The following is a 15,945-nucleotide window of genomic DNA, read 5'->3' as shown; positions in this document are numbered from 1 at the left end:
TTGAGATGAAATATTTTTTACGGGAACACGATTTCTCAGATTGTCCCTGTATGCTGCTTTCCGGACAGTATCTGCGCTGACAGGTCTTCCAATGATGCCAGCTACTTCGATAGACAATTTAGGAATGCTTGTTATAGGGTTCTTCCGCAATATTCGCAAAATAACTCGTTCATCATCAGGAGATAGGATTCATTTGCGTCCTCTACTCGAGAAATATTTCTATTACTCTTTATCTAGAAGACAACGAAAGTCGAAAGAAGGAAGCTTTTGCGTTAAATGAATCAAAGTTAATTAAACGCCTACGAGAGGCACAAGCGAAATCTCCCGAGGTGAAACTAAGAAAATTTCGGAAAACGCATAGAAGAAAGCTGAAAAATTGCAAAAAAAAAAATCGTTTCGGTAGAATCATGACAATTTCATGAGATCGATCCAAATCAAAATGAAAATGACTGGTTGTGTCATTTTCATTGAAGACAATTTTGAACTGTATTGATAAATTCAGTTTCTTATCTTTTACTACGCCTCTCAGTCGTCGTTTAACTTAGAAATAAAAATTAAATAAATTAAAAATTACAAACAATTCATTCATTGGAAAATATCGAGAGTCGATCAGAAAAAAAACATTGTTCCAGGTCATAAATATTTTAAGAACTACAACTATAGAACGAATAGAAAACTTGATTACTAGGCTACATCTGGAATTTTTTTGAAAAAATGCTGGAAAATCAGGGAATATCAGGGAAACTTTTTTCGGGTTTTGAGTCGACGCCCTGAAACATTTCTTCCATGTTTCTCCGTTACATGTTACTTACAAGTGGTTGAAAAATCTTGAACGAGAATTGTGTCTGAAAATAATGTGATATTATAATGATGAGTTTTGGTAGAAGTACTAGGAATTTTTTAGTAAAAGGTAAATTCAACGGGGTCGATTAGAAGATCAATCAATGAACAGTTCTGCGATTGGACTTATGAACTTGCGCTTAGTAAGAAAACGTGAATGTTTGAAAGTATTGATAACAAAAAACAAATTTTGGGTGGGACGAAGTTTGCCGGGTCAGCTAGTATATTATACACAAACTCGCCCCTCGCTTGACTGAATGCTGTACCAGTATTGATGGATATCACATTTAATGAAAATTTCAAGCTCATTTAATAACATGTATGAGGATATAAACAATGCTACAGATTTTTAAAATCCATCAAAGCTGAATAATTAAATTAACCTTGAAGTTCAAACAATGTTGGATGATTTTTTTTCAACGTCTCAATGTTCACTGAAGAAGTGGTATCTTTCAATAAACTAGAATGCTGAAACAATCAACCGTTCCACCAAAGTGTGACAGGTAATAGCATGACTAGTAGTTGAATACTTGTCTAGTCGTTAATTGCTCAATTACTTCACGTATCGCAAACCGTTCTAACGGGGTTTAATTACTAGTTATATTGATCTGTCATCGAGTCCTTCGACTGGTAGAGTTATTGTCATTGATATTCTTCTGATTTGGAACCAGATAAATGAGTAAAACTATGGTTACAATTTGAGTGTTCCATACTAGTAGAGCTATTGAACTTGTTTTGAATACAAACTGGTAGCCGACTTATACTGAGATAATAATTATCCAAGAACCCATTAATATTCTTGTTTCAGAATGAAAAGGCCTGCACAGGCTGATATTGATCACCTTCAGCGCAATTTTAGTTTGGCTACTCCATTCGAACTCACTTAGAAATCATAAGGGCTAAGCGTTCGCGTGTCGTTCTCCACGTTCATGTGTATCACTATTCTACCTGTTTCTGAAAGTATCTTTAAGCGGCTTATCGTGCTGCAGAGGATTGCAAAGAGTACCTTTCGTAGGGACGTGCAAACCTTGTGTAGGTTGAATGGTGCTGCTATTGAGAAACATTGGAGGCGAGGAAACAAATGAAACTTAAAAGGTCAGGGGTCCACCAATTTCGCCATCCAAAGAAACCTTTGCGCAAGGTGTCTGTGAGATGTTTCCATCAACGCGCCCCTTTCGCTGAGCTGAGATCGAGAAATGGTCACAGGAAGATTTGAGGAAATTGTGCGACAGTCACCTCGCGACTATAGGTGAATATGTTTTTTCTCGCTAGAAGTTTGTTTTTTTTTGTCTGTTCTTCTCTCCTCCGTATGAAGAAGGTGCGCAAACGTGGGCTCTTTCTCCCTTACTCAAAAGTTGTCGTATTTTCTTCCGCACTCAGTCGGATCGGAAAATTAGCCGTGCGTGAACGTTTGTTTCTCCCGGTCCTTAGCGTCGAGAGCTGCGCCGTGAAGAAAAAACTCGCGTGAGTGAGTGTTGCATTCAAGCTCGATTTGCGGTGTGCGTAAACTATTGACTTAATTAGTTCGAAGTAGATTATTTCACAAGTAGTGACGCCCTGTGTGTGTTCTAGCAGGTGAGAAAACCACCGTCACCGTCATGAAGCCATTGCAGTGAGTGCCAAGTGTCGAAAGCTGTCGGTCGGGGTTGCGGAGAACTGATCGTGGCGCGTCCGGATATGCTAAATAGCAATTTATTATCGTGCTGTTTTTAGAGGTATTCTGCTAAAAATATCTTCCCTGTTGTGTTGTGGGCACACCGAGTGAGGGCGTTGCCAAATAAAAGTGTTTGCGTTGGTGTGCAGAAGAGGAAAGTAAAGAAAACAGGGAAAAAACAAGTGTCTGCTATCATCGGCGGTAACAAGCGGTGTGCATATTCGTGAAAGTGATTTTAGAAGAAGAAAAACAAATACTAGCACTCAACGCTTCTTTACAAGTGGTAGACTCATAAGAGAAGAGATAAAAAAAACGAGAACGAACACCACACTTTCCGATATTTGTTTGGTTCCGGATCGTTGGGAGCCGTGTGATCCAGTTTTGTGTTACGCCAAGCGTTGTCGGACTGAAAACTAGACGAGAATGTTGAGAATGTCGATGGAGAAGGAATAGGTATGATGCTAATTAGTCGGTGTGGGAGCGAAAGCGAGCTCTGACGGCAAATTTTTAAAAAATTTTTTATTAATCAAATTTAATGGAGCGAAAACGATCGCTCAATCGTTTGGAGTGAGTTTAGGTGTGTAACGATATACTGACGAGGTATGAGCACACACTTGTTTACTTTGCGATCTTATAAATGGATTGTAGGGTAAATGATATTGGTTTGTCCAATTTGGGGTGTTTTTACGCAACTAGTAAATGCAAATCGATTTTTCTTCATGAAAATCGCACATAATCGATACGAGTTTGGGTTTGTTGAAAAGCCCCAAGTCTCTAGTTGCTAATACTATCATAAGGTGTTGAAATTATTCAAATTTTTATGTTTTTTAACGATTTTCCTTAAAGAAGAATTATGATCATGGTTTGACCACCTCTGATCATGGTTTGCCCAAAAAAATGATCATGGTCTGTCCGGTTTTAGAAATCTCCATATTTGAATGAAAACATTCGAATTCACAATTAGATGTTGCATTTATCATTGCTTGAGTTTACTGTCATCATATTGATTCATTCTCAATTTAGGCTTTCTTCAGAATATTGCCTTTTCTTGGGCATTTTAGAAGTGTTCACCTCAACACAATCAACACAGAAAAACCATACTTCTGCTATGCGCGAAGCACACCATAAACAAACATAAACAAACTGCAGCGCGCCAAGCGGTTGCTATAGAAATGATGTGGACAAAACAACATTATTGAATTGGACAACTCATGATCAGAATTGAGTTCATCAAAATGCGTTAATTTAATGGTTTAGCTATGTAAATCCGATACAAATGGTGAGCAAGCATGATGTTTACAATATTTATAAGTGTTGTAATCCAGAAAAGGTCTGAATACGTGCCAAATACATCTAGTGATCGATTAAAAGTTAGCTCGAATGAGGGGCGCATTGACACAAATAGAAGGTGTATTTTATAATCCTTTAAAACATGTGATTTCGTAAAAATATACTATCAAACTACTATAAATCATGTAAAAGGCAATTTCATTTATATGTTTCGAAACATTCGAAGGCCTTATTTGACACAGGAGCGCTGAATTAGAGCATTCAAAAAAGTGGGCAAACCATGATCATATTTTCGACTGGACAAACCAAGATCATTTACCCTATTTCTATTATAAATTTCTACAGTGGCATTTTCCATGGTTTGTACAGGGTTTTCCAACTTTAAATTCCGAAAGTAAATTGAAATAAAACACACTTAGAATTCGAATTTCGATGAAACATTTATTTCAAATTAAAGTTTGGTTTATGCCATTATGTGTGAAATACAACATCATTCAAATGTCCACCTAGGGCTTCCTCGCACACCTTGATCCGGAACACGTAATTTTCGATGACTTTTCGGCATATATGGGGCGGTATCTCGGTCATAACTTCACGAATGTTGTCTTCCAAATGTTCAAGAGTTTGCGGAGAGTTGGCATAGACACGGTCTTTCGCATAACCCCACAAAAAAAAGTCTAACGGGTTCAAATCGCATGATCTGGACGGCCAATTGGCATCACCAAAACGCGAAATTATGCGTCCCTCAAATTTCGTTCGCAATATGGCTATGTTCGGTCGTGTTGTGTGGCACGTGGTGCCGTCCTGCTGAAACCACATGTCATCCGTAGCCATATCTTCAATTTGTGGCAAAAAAAAATCGGTTAATATGCGGCCATAGCGCTCACCATTCACAGTTACCGTCTCGCCGTCCTCATTTTCAAAGAAATACGGCCCGATGACTCCACCAGACCATAATGCGCCCCAAACAGTGACTTTTGGCAGATGCAATGGCCTCTCAACAATCACGTGTGGATTTTCTGAGCCCCATATACGGAAATTTTGGGTGTTCACATAGCCACCGAGCTCGAAATGTGCCTCATCGCTGAAGAAAATTTGATGCGAAAATTCAGCATTTTGCTATAAAATTAACACGTTGTGCGATGCTAAAACGATCCGTATTGTAAAATGGCAGACATTCAACTAACGATATGACGCTTTGGTTGACAGCTATGTCAAACGGTTGTCAGCGCAGGGCTGTATACTTTCTGAAGCCCGAAATGGAAAACCCTGTATATATCAACAAAATACTCATTCAATCGATTCGCAATTTCTTGTTCGTCTGTTATTTCTATGTCATCAAAGTTCATTATATTCGTCGTCTTGGAATTCAGTAGTTTTTTTTAATTTTCTTCCGTCATATTTATTTAATTCCAATTCTTCTTGAAACATTGTATTTTTTGCCTCTCTCAGCACCCTCGAATATAGATTTCTAGCAGCAACATAATTATTCCAGTTTCGCGTTGTTCTATCTTGCCTATGCTTACCACACAATCTATCACGACGACACTTTAGGCTAGCCAGATGATTGGAATACCAGCTGTTTACTGGATGTGTTGCATCAATTTTGATATCTATTAGTTGCGATACACTTTTTTCTAACATTTCATCAAATGTTATCGCTTCACCATGAATATCGCTTCCGACAGTAGAGGACATAGACAAACTTTGTCTTAATAAATTGCAAAGACTCGCCTGATTATAACGAACCCATGATTTAACCGAGACTTGCTCATTTTGAGTGTTTGGAACCAAATTGCTACCTGGTATAACACAAATAGTCTCATGTTAGGGATTCAAACCTTAAACATTATCGTTTTGGGACATAGTCGAAACTGTATCAGCATATCAGTCGGAATCGTATCTTCCGAAATGCAACGTTTGCCATTGGCACGGCATGTACCATGGCACGACAAAATTCTATACCATTTGGTACGGCACAGAGCTGTGCCACGGTACACTTGGCACGGTTGGCACAGATTGGCATAAATGGCACAAATGGCACAAATGGCACAAATAGCATAGATGGCACAAATGGCACAAATGGCACAAATAGCACAAATGGCACAAATGGCACAAATGGTTCAAATGGCACAAATGGCACATTTAGTACACTTACTATGAATGGTATGTTTCAGTGAACATATTCAAATCCCTATTTCTACTAAACGGTTCTGTTGCTTTCTCTGTTTGCATGTTTGTATGCAGGGGATCGATTCAGTGCTGGTTTTTCAAAAGTAAAAATAATTATTGTTTCCTTTTTATTTCTCTGATTACTAGCGTACCGACAGGCCCCGCAAGAAAAAAACATACGAATCGCGCTAGGCGACGAACTTAATAATAAAAATTTTACCCCCTTTTCGTCAACACAACTTTATCTCTGCTGTCATTATAAAACTGCATATTCCATTGTCTTAAGAACCCAAAAAATGGCGGACTGCAAATTTTCTCAAAATCCCATCAATATGGGTATCAAATGAAATGACTTGACTAGTAGAACACAGTTATTTATGAAAAAATGCAAATACAAAATGGGGCCATATATTTTTCAAAACACACACAAAATGGCGCCATATGTTTTTTTTCAAAACCCCATCAATATGAGTATCAAATGAAAGGGCTTGACTAGCAGTTATTTATGATAAATGCAAATTCAAAATGACCGCCAACACAAAATGACGCCATAAATGTATTTTTTTAAAACCGCATCAATATAAGTATCAAATAAATGTCGTCGAATATACAGTATATACAGACACTGGAACACCTCCGACGTCGAGTTTGTCTTGATAGAGGCAACCTGGCGCCAATAATATTGCAACACGACAACGCTCGTTCACACTTCGCGTGCAACTGAGACTCTGAAAAACCTGAAGTTTGAACTAATTCCACCAATTCCGTATTCTCCCGACCTTGTGTCTTGCGATTTTTTTTTCCTCTACTAGATAGAGAGAGACCTTAAGGATAATCATTACAGCTCTGACAATGAGATGATAGCAGCTATCCCGTCCTGGATTCCAGAAAAGTCGGATGGATTTATCAGTGATGGTATGAAAAAACTTGTTACACGTTGGGAGAAATGTGTGTTGCTTAAAGGGTGACTATGTCGAAAGATAATACATGTTTTGAAGGTTAAGATTTGTTTTTACCCAACCTTGCTATTTGCTTTTGTTCGTTAACAACAACTGAACAATACATGCTCGAGATAAGCGCAGCTGTCATCCTTTGTGGAGAGAGTTTTCCTACCGTCATGCGAAACCAATCACTGAAAAACTCTACTCTTTCTTCATATTACTCCTCCACCCCCATTGCCTTGAGAAAACCATTTGATCCCTCGCCGTCCGGCTCGCCCACCAACGGTGTTGTCTAGTCGGTGTCCTCGCGAAGAATGAAGTTTGCCTCAGCTAGATCCACTGTTTATACTCTAGGCAAATATTCCCCTTCGTTCTCCTCCTTTTCCTTTGTTCACGGAGACTTTACATCTTACGATAAGTTGCTCGTTATTGACAGCTTTGTTCGGGAAAGCACACATCTGAACAGAACAAATGTATGCGGAAATGGAAATGCTTCCAATTTTCATTAATTTAAACCATATACAGACTATGGGATTGTAATGTATAGCATATCAAACAAATCTTAGGGAATTTCTGATCCGTTTGGTATGTAAATCGCCAGAATCCGTTTACCGTCAAAATAGCCATTAACGTTAACTTTATTTCATAAAAACGTGACCTATTTTCTGATTTAGCACCCTTAATGAAAGTAGGGTAGTTCTACGTCAAAATCCTCCTGCGCATATGGTCGAATTTCAACAATAACGGAGTTATTATAAAACTAAGGGGCTGTCCACATACCACGTGGACTACTTTAGGGGGGTGGGGGGGTGGTGGAGGTGTAGCTATCACGAAACTTCCATGCTTGTCCACGGTGAGGGGGGAGGGGGTATAGATATTTTCCACGTGGACACAATTTTTTTAAATACATTACGTCCAATCTGTATACATGTATGTGTGTCAAAACAAAAAAATCTTTTAAGTAGGTAGAATGCAATTTTCAGAACCGACTCGCACTCGTTTCTAATCGATTCGACCGATTCAGCAGTTGCTGGCACTGTGTAAGAAGACTCTGAAAAAAACATTTCGTTTTTATCTCTTCAGAATTCCAAGGTTTTGTAAAATTGCAACACGAACAACAAATTCTTTTAAAGGTGCACGGCTCGTATCTTTGAAGAAGGGTTACTAGCAGCGAAGCTCTTGATTGCGCTCTATTGAAATGTGGTAATTTGTGAAATACTCTTCTATGGGTTGGACCGGAAAGTTCGTGCCGCCATTGATGTCAATCTAATCGAGGAATCCATTAAGAATAATATTCGGCACACGTATGGGTTCCACATTATTTGACCGAAAGAAACTCAATTAATCACATCTTTATCTGCGACTCGTTCTATAAACGTTGAAAAACGCTGTTTTTGTAAAAAATCGTGATGGGCGATGAAAAGTCTTATAATTTACAATAATTTTGAATGGAAAAATCTTGAGATAATCGACATGAAACGTTATCTATTCCCAAAGTCAGCCCTCACCCGCAAAAGGTCATCTTCTATGTAAGGAACAGCACATCCCTGTCAAACTCCAAAATTGCTTCCCAGATTGTTGAGGAGACAGAGGTCTGACGTTCCTGTTATGAGCTTCTTACAAACAATCAGTCGATAAATTCCAATAAATACAGCTCGACAACCATGTGGTCGAAACTATCAAATACACTTAGGGGTAGTGGGGGCAAAGTGGTCACCTGCTTGTTTGGTAGTATAACTATTGCCTATAGATGCCGTATTGATAGTCACCTTATGTTTGAAGAATTTAATGACTTTTGAGTCACCATGTACTTCAGTAGAGCTGTTGCATGTCAAAATACAAATAAAAACAGAAATTACTCTCTCGATAGCCATTCGGCCGTAGTTCTGTGCGCATGGTATCTAAGGAATTTCTCGTGAAATTTAGTTTATTCAATCTGATATGTTGGACAAATCATCAGTTTAGGCGACTGTTCATATTCTAGGAGAGGTGAACAGATATTTTGTTTAATCTCAGCGATTTATTAGCATAGAAATTATTTTCATGTTTGGGGGCAAAGTGGTCATAAGTGAATAATAACTTAAAATGTTCTGTTTACTAAAGCTGATATACCTCATTACATTCTGCTCTTGAAGAGGTTCTTTTTGTGGCTTTGACCCTGGATAAATATGCCACTCCAACTAAACCAAGCCTCATTATGCGGAACGTTATATGTTTCTTACTACGCTTTTGTGTGCAAGAGAAAAATTAAATTGAGACTCTAGGTGAATAGGCCATGCTTATTTCATGCATGTATCTACTATAACAAATATGATTTGAACAAATTTGGACGAAAAAAACGCATAAATCTATCCCATTTAGCTTGATATGGGCGGGTGACCACTTTACCTCCAAGCAAAAAAAAGTTCGATTTTTCACCTTTTTTTTCTAATGATGAAAAGTGTCCTAGTTTGAATTTTTATAGTAAAAGTCGTTTGCTATCTTGAAGAACAATGAGTTGAACTACAATATTCTTCGAGAAACGGAAATTAAATCGGTATGTGGGCGCTGGAAATGGGCATATTCCTTAGGGTGACCACTATGCCCCCACTTCCCCTACTGTAGCATTTGTGAACATTCGACAAGCGTAAGCTTTAAGAAAGTGTGATCAGGAGTTGAGTTAATTTGCGACTTTTCTGATCTTGGGATGCTGGTAAAACGGGAGCTTCGCACAAACGAGAGTAGAGCAATTAACTGCAGACCATTTCGTAAATTCATAACGAAACAATTTCGAGATGTTGAATGTATACGCATTATCAGGAACAATTATAGCATTTTTTTTTCATGCACATAAGCTAACTGTAGAATGGAAATCGGTAGAAACTGAAGCGTGATACAAATAACTTACCGGGTAATATTGAAAAAAGAAACCAATAGTGAATAGATCGATATTATGGCATTGTTCACAAATTGCTTAACGCCAGAAAATATGGATTTTGGACCTTCCTCCTTCTTAACGTATCGCAAGCTATACCCCTAAAACATAACAAACTCGCCCCTTGATTATTCCACGATGATGTTGTTCGAATCCAGAAATTCTTCTTGTTCGAAGATATTCAAAATCAACATACAACAAATATCGTAACGTAATCATACGTCAACTATGTGGTCATAGTTCGGATACAACCCTACAACTTTCTTGGTTTAAAAAAAAACAAATAAGAAAAAAATTGATCTTTTCTCCAAAAAAATATAGGAATGTCCACGTGGACAAAGAGGGGAGGGGTATAAGAAATGTTCACGCTTATCCATAGAGGAGGAAGGGGGGTGTCTAGAATCGTACTTTTTCTGTCCACGTGGTATGTGGACAGCCCCTAAATATAAACAATTTTCCTAACTCTGGTTAGTAACAGTTCGCCTGAAAAGATCATAAGGTTGACGTCTAGATGGCGCCTCTTGCGTAAATCTACTTGTCTATCACAAAGCATCATCTTTCAATGGATACGCGTCAAAATTTGACAGCAATCGGTCGATTGGTTCGTGAGTTACAGCATTGAGAGTAAAGCAACTTTTGTTATTGTGAAAAAAATGGAAAAATCCGAATTTCGTATGTAATTACATTAATTGGGCTTCGAATTGCTTCCGCATCCACCGTATTCTCAAAAATATACACTGAGAAGAAAAATTAGTACTCTTTTTTTATTTACAAAATGAAATTTTAATTTGCCATATCAAAAAATATGTATTTTTTTATATTTTTTAAAATTTTTCATATAAAATAGAAGTCATGTAGAAAATTTAAAAAATGGGCCCAAGATGGTAAAACTATTTCTGACGAACTTTGTGGAACATCGAATTTTTAGGAATTTTCGAAACTTCAGTTTTTGTATGTTAGCAGTCATTTTTAATCACAAGTTATGAATCCTGATGTTATTTAAAACAAAAAATGGTTATTATCAAAAAAATCCTTCTAAATGTAGCCGTTCTCGAGATATTTAAATTTTTTTTTGTAATTTATTGTCTTTTTAATAGTAAATAGGCCCTTTAAATATGTTTGTTGTGTTATACCATCATGGTCATGAGATTTTATGAATTCGCTTATAATTTCCAACAACTTTTCCAAATACATCGTTATGGTAAAGACATATGTTTAGGAGTTATGTTACGAAACATTCGAAGACATGTGGGTTAAAACAAAATGTATGGTTAGTAAGGTGGAAAACCGATTACTCGCGGTGTACTCGAGTTTAGAAGGGTGATATATTTTTAGGAGAAGGATGGGGTATAAGGAAACTGTAACTATGTTGATGAACACTCAATTCTTAAATCTGTTTGTATATCTATAGTGTTTTTACATTTCAACTTATTCTACTATTTATAGCAAGGGGACGAATTACCCGCAAAGGAAGGAAAGGAGGGTATAAGGACATAGGGACAATCACACACGAAGATCGATAGCTTTAAGGAAAACATATATATGGGACATGTAATCAAGGTCTAACCGAGCCAACACATCTCTCACCGGCACATTGGGCTGTCTTCCTCGGGCCCGAAGGGAGTTTTCTAAATTCGATCTGGCGACCAGATACACCTCGCACGACCAAACAACGTGCTCGATGTCGCGATAACCTTGGCCACAAACACAGAGATTGCTGCTGGCAAGATTGAAACGAAAGAGTAGTGCATCTAAAGAACAGTGATTGGACATGAGTCGGGAGAAGGTGCGAATAACGTCCCGACTCAAGTCCAGACTTTTGAACCATGGTTTGAGGCTAATCTTAGGGATAATCGAGTGAAGCCACCGGCCCAATTCACCTTCGTTCCCTTTGCGTTGCCAGTTAGCGATGGTATTTTTACGGACTAAAGAGTAAAATTCATTGAAGGCGATTTGACGCTGATAAATGTCGCCTTCAATCGCACCTACCTTTGCTAATGAGTCAGCCCTCTCATTACCCGGAATGGAGCAATGTGAAGGGACCCAGATAAAGGTAATGACATAACAGCGTCTGGATAAAGCACTCAAAATTTCTCGTATTCTCTCAAGGAAGTACGGCGAGTGCTTTTCCGGCCTCACTGAACGGATAGCTTCGACAGAGCTCAGACTATCCGTTACAATGTAATAGTGTTCAACAGGTCGTGAGGCGACGCTGTCCAGCGCCCAGTGAATTGCTGCCAACTCAGCAATATACACTGAGCAAGGATTATGAAGACTGTGGGAGGTGCTGAAAATGTCGTTGAACACTCCAAATCCTGTGGACTCATTCATTGAGGACCCATCTGTATAGTACATATTATCACAATTGACACGCCCATACTTTGCTTTGAAGATCGTAGGAGCGATCCTCGATCGAAGATAATCTGGAATTTCATGGATTTTCTCCTTCATGAACAGATTAAAATGTACAGAGGAATTGATGTAGTCAGAAAAACAAACACGGTTGGGAATATACGAAGAAGGATCAACCTGCATGGTGATGAATTCATGATATGAGCTCATGAATCCAGAATGAAAATTTAGCTCGATAAGCTGCTCAAAATTTCCGATCACCAATGGGTTCATAACCTTACACCGGATGAGGAACCGAAGAGATAATAAATTGAAGCGATCTTTTAGTGGGAGTACGCCTGCCAAAACCTCGAGACTCATGGTATGCGTTGAGGGCATACATCCCAACGCAATACGGAGACAAAGATACTGAATTCACTCGAGTTTAATGAGGTGTGTTTTGGCAGCTGATTGAAAACAGAAACTGCCATACTCCATCACTGAGAGAATAGTTGTTCGATACAACATTATAAGATCTTCAGGATGGGCTCCCCACCAGGTGCCGGTAATTGTACGGAGAAAGTTTATTCTTTGTTGACATTTTTTACTCAGATACCTAATATGGGCCCCCCAAGTACATTTGGAGTCGAACCAGACCCCAAGATATTTGAATGACATAGCATGAGTGATCGGTTTACCCAAAAGTTGAAGCTTTGGTTTTGCTGGTCTATGCTTCCTAGAAAAAACCACCATCTCTGTTTTCTCCGTGGAGAATTCGATCCCTAGCCCAATGGCCCAGGTTGAAAAATTGTTCAAAGTATCTTGTAAGGGTTCTTGCAGGTCGGATTCATTTGATCCTACGACAGACACCACTCCAGACAGCCCCTAAATATAAACAATTTTCCTAACTCTGGTTAGTAACAGTTCGGCTGAAAAGATCATAAGGTTGAAGTCTAGATGGCGCCTCTTGCGTAAATCTACTTGTCTATCACAAAGCATCATCTTTCAATGGATACGCGTCAAAATTTGACAGCAATCGGTCGATTGGTTCGTGAGTTACAGCATTGAGAATAAAGCATCTTTTGTTATTGTGAAAAAAATGGAAAAATCCGAATTTCGTGTGTAATTACATTAATTGGGCTTCGAATTGCTTCCGCATCCACCGTATTCTCAAAAATATACACTGAGAAGAAAAATTAGTACTCTTTTTTTTATTTACAAAATGATATTTTAATTTGCGATATCAAAAAATATGTATTTTTTTATATTTTTTTAATTTTTTTCATATAAAATAGAAGTCATGTAGAAAATTTAAAAAATGGGCCCAAGATGGTAAAACTATTTCTGACGAACTTTGTGGAACATCGAATTTTTAGGAATTTTCGAAACTTCAGTTTTTGTATGTTAGCAGTCATTTTTAATCACAAGTTATGAATCCTGATGTTATTTAAAACAAAAAATGGTTATTATCAAAAAAATCCTTCTAAATGTAGCCGTTCTCGAGATATTTAATTTTTTTTGTAATTTATTGTCTTTTTAATAGTAAATAGGCCCTTTAAATATGTTTGTTGTGTTATACCATCATGGTCATGAGATTTTATGAATTCGCTTATAATTTCCAACAACTTTTCCAAATACATCGTTATGGTAAAGACATATGGTTAGGAGTTATGTTACGAAACATTCGAAGACATGTGGGTTAAAACAAAATGTAGCGAAACTTATTTTTTTTTATCTTAATACAAACTTCAATCAATCAAAAAAATTGTTGGAAATTATAAGAAAATTCATAAAATCTCATGAACATTACGGTATAACACGACAAACATATTAAAAGAGATTATTTACTATAAAAAGATTATAAATTAGAAATATTTTTTTAAATATCTCGAGAATGGTTGCATTTAGAAGGAGATTGATAATAACCTTTTTTGTTTTAAATCACATCAGAATTCATTATTTGTGGCTAAGAATGATTGCTAACATACAAAAATTCGAAGTTTCGAAAATTCCTAAAAATTCGATGTTCCACAAATTCAAAAATAGTTTTACCATCTTGGGCCCATTTTTTAAATTTTCTACATGACTTTTATTTTATATGAAAAAATTTAAAAAAATATAAAAAAATTCATATTTTTTTATATAGCAAATTAAAATTTTGTTTTGTAAATAAAAAAAAGAGTACGAATTTTTCTTCTTAGTGTATATTTCTGTCGTATTAAGCCAACAATACTCTATAACTCTTTCTAACACACTATTTCGGTACGACTCATATTTTTTGAGATATAAATTATCAAAGATTTCTCTTACTCAAATCGATACGCCTTTTTCAAAAGTTACGCTTGAGTCAAAAAAATGATGATGTATTTGGAAAAGTTGTTGGAAATTATAAGCAAATTCATGAAATTTCATTAACATGACGGTATAACACGACAAACAAATTAAAAGGGATTATTTACTATAAAAAAGACAATAAATTAGAAATATTTTTTTTAAATATTTCGAGAATGGCTACATTTAGAAGGAGATTGATAATAACCTTTTTTGTTTTTAATCACATCAGGATTCATAATTCGTGGCTAAAAATGATTGTTAACATAAAAAATTCGAAGTTTCGAAAATTCCTAAAAATTCGATGTTCCACAAAGTTCGTCAAAAATAGTTTTACCATCTTGGGCCCAATTTTTAAATTTTCGGCATGACTTCTATTTTGTATGAAAAAATTATGTATTTTGGATATTGCAAATTGAATTTTTATTTTGTAAATAAAAAAAGAGTACTATTTTTTTCTCATTGTACATTTTTTTCATATTCAACCATCAATACTCTATAACTCTTTCTAAGACACTATTTCGGTACGACTCATAGTTTTTGAGATATAAATTATCAAAGATTTCTCTTACTCAAATCGATACGCCCTTTTTAAAAGTTACGCTTGAGTCAAAAAATTCCCAATTGCTGTGGAAAACTCATATTTCCTCTAACCCAAACGGAATACACACTTTCATTCGAATCAAAAATATTCATGTTTTGTCATTTGTCGATTTCATTTGGAATTACTCAATGGTCTTGAAAGGAAAATATTATACAACATTTAAGAAGGGACCTCTGTCTGAAAGGTTGAAAAATAATGAATTTTCGTGATTTTTTTCCATATGTTAAGAATAAAGTCAAGTGTTCGGGTATTTTGGTAATTGTTGATGTTATATTTGTAGTTGTGTTTATCTTTTTTGAGTGCACGAATTATGATTATTACGCTGTTCACAACTGGATACCTTGATAATGGTTTCGGTTCTGAAGCAACGAGGTGCCGCAGAACGATGAATATTTCGAAACATTAAGACAATACCTAAAGCATTACATAGGAGTTTTTGAAAATTCTGAATATTGCCGAAATGACGACCAGTTTTGCTAAATTGAGTTATTTTTCATGACAAATCGCAGTTTAGAAACTTATATAAATTGAAAAAAATGAGATATCAAAGCGGTTATGTAAGGATTTAGATAATTCATTTTTATATGCTGATAAAAAACTTAGCCAAATCGGTCGAGTAGATCCTGAGACATTGATACCATCAGCTGAAAAAACATGGTTTCGAGAAGAACACGTTCAAAAATTCGTACAGTAATACTTCATGTATGCCTTGAGGTGACCTCATACTTTTGGCTGTAACTTTCCAACGAAATCAAATATCGAACTATTCTTTTAGAACAACATTTCTGAGGACATAAATTTCCCAAAAAAGCAAAAAAAAAATCGATTTTTTCGAACTTCCAGACCGGATTCCACCCCTTAAAGTATG

General features: G+C 36.6%; 2 protein-coding genes across 4 annotated transcripts in view; one reads left to right on the top strand and one right to left on the bottom strand.

Annotated features, from left to right (window-relative positions):
* Positions 1–15,945, top strand: part of LOC129770586 (SLIT-ROBO Rho GTPase-activating protein 1-like) — a 288,922-nt gene that overhangs the window by 5,938 nt on the left and 267,039 nt on the right. The window contains exon 1 of one of the 2 annotated variants that reach the window (XM_055773511.1): positions 2,266–2,947. The exons of the other annotated variant lie outside the window; for it this stretch is intronic. The gene's annotated coding sequence lies outside the window, so the exon portion shown is untranslated. Of the gene's footprint in view, positions 1–2,265; positions 2,948–15,945 lie in introns of those variants that run through there. 2 annotated transcript variants of the gene reach the window in all.
* The window catches only part of LOC129770587 (intraflagellar transport protein 74 homolog), a 97,679-nt gene that overhangs the window by 26,845 nt on the left and 54,889 nt on the right, over positions 1–15,945 (bottom strand). The window lies entirely within an intron of this gene.

Source organism: Toxorhynchites rutilus, chromosome 2 (assembly GCF_029784135.1).
Source record: "Toxorhynchites rutilus septentrionalis strain SRP chromosome 2, ASM2978413v1, whole genome shotgun sequence".
Taxonomy (NCBI): domain Eukaryota; kingdom Metazoa; phylum Arthropoda; class Insecta; order Diptera; family Culicidae; genus Toxorhynchites; species Toxorhynchites rutilus.
The sequence above is the reverse complement of the archived record's forward strand: the minus strand, read 5'-3'. Positions and strand labels throughout refer to the sequence as shown.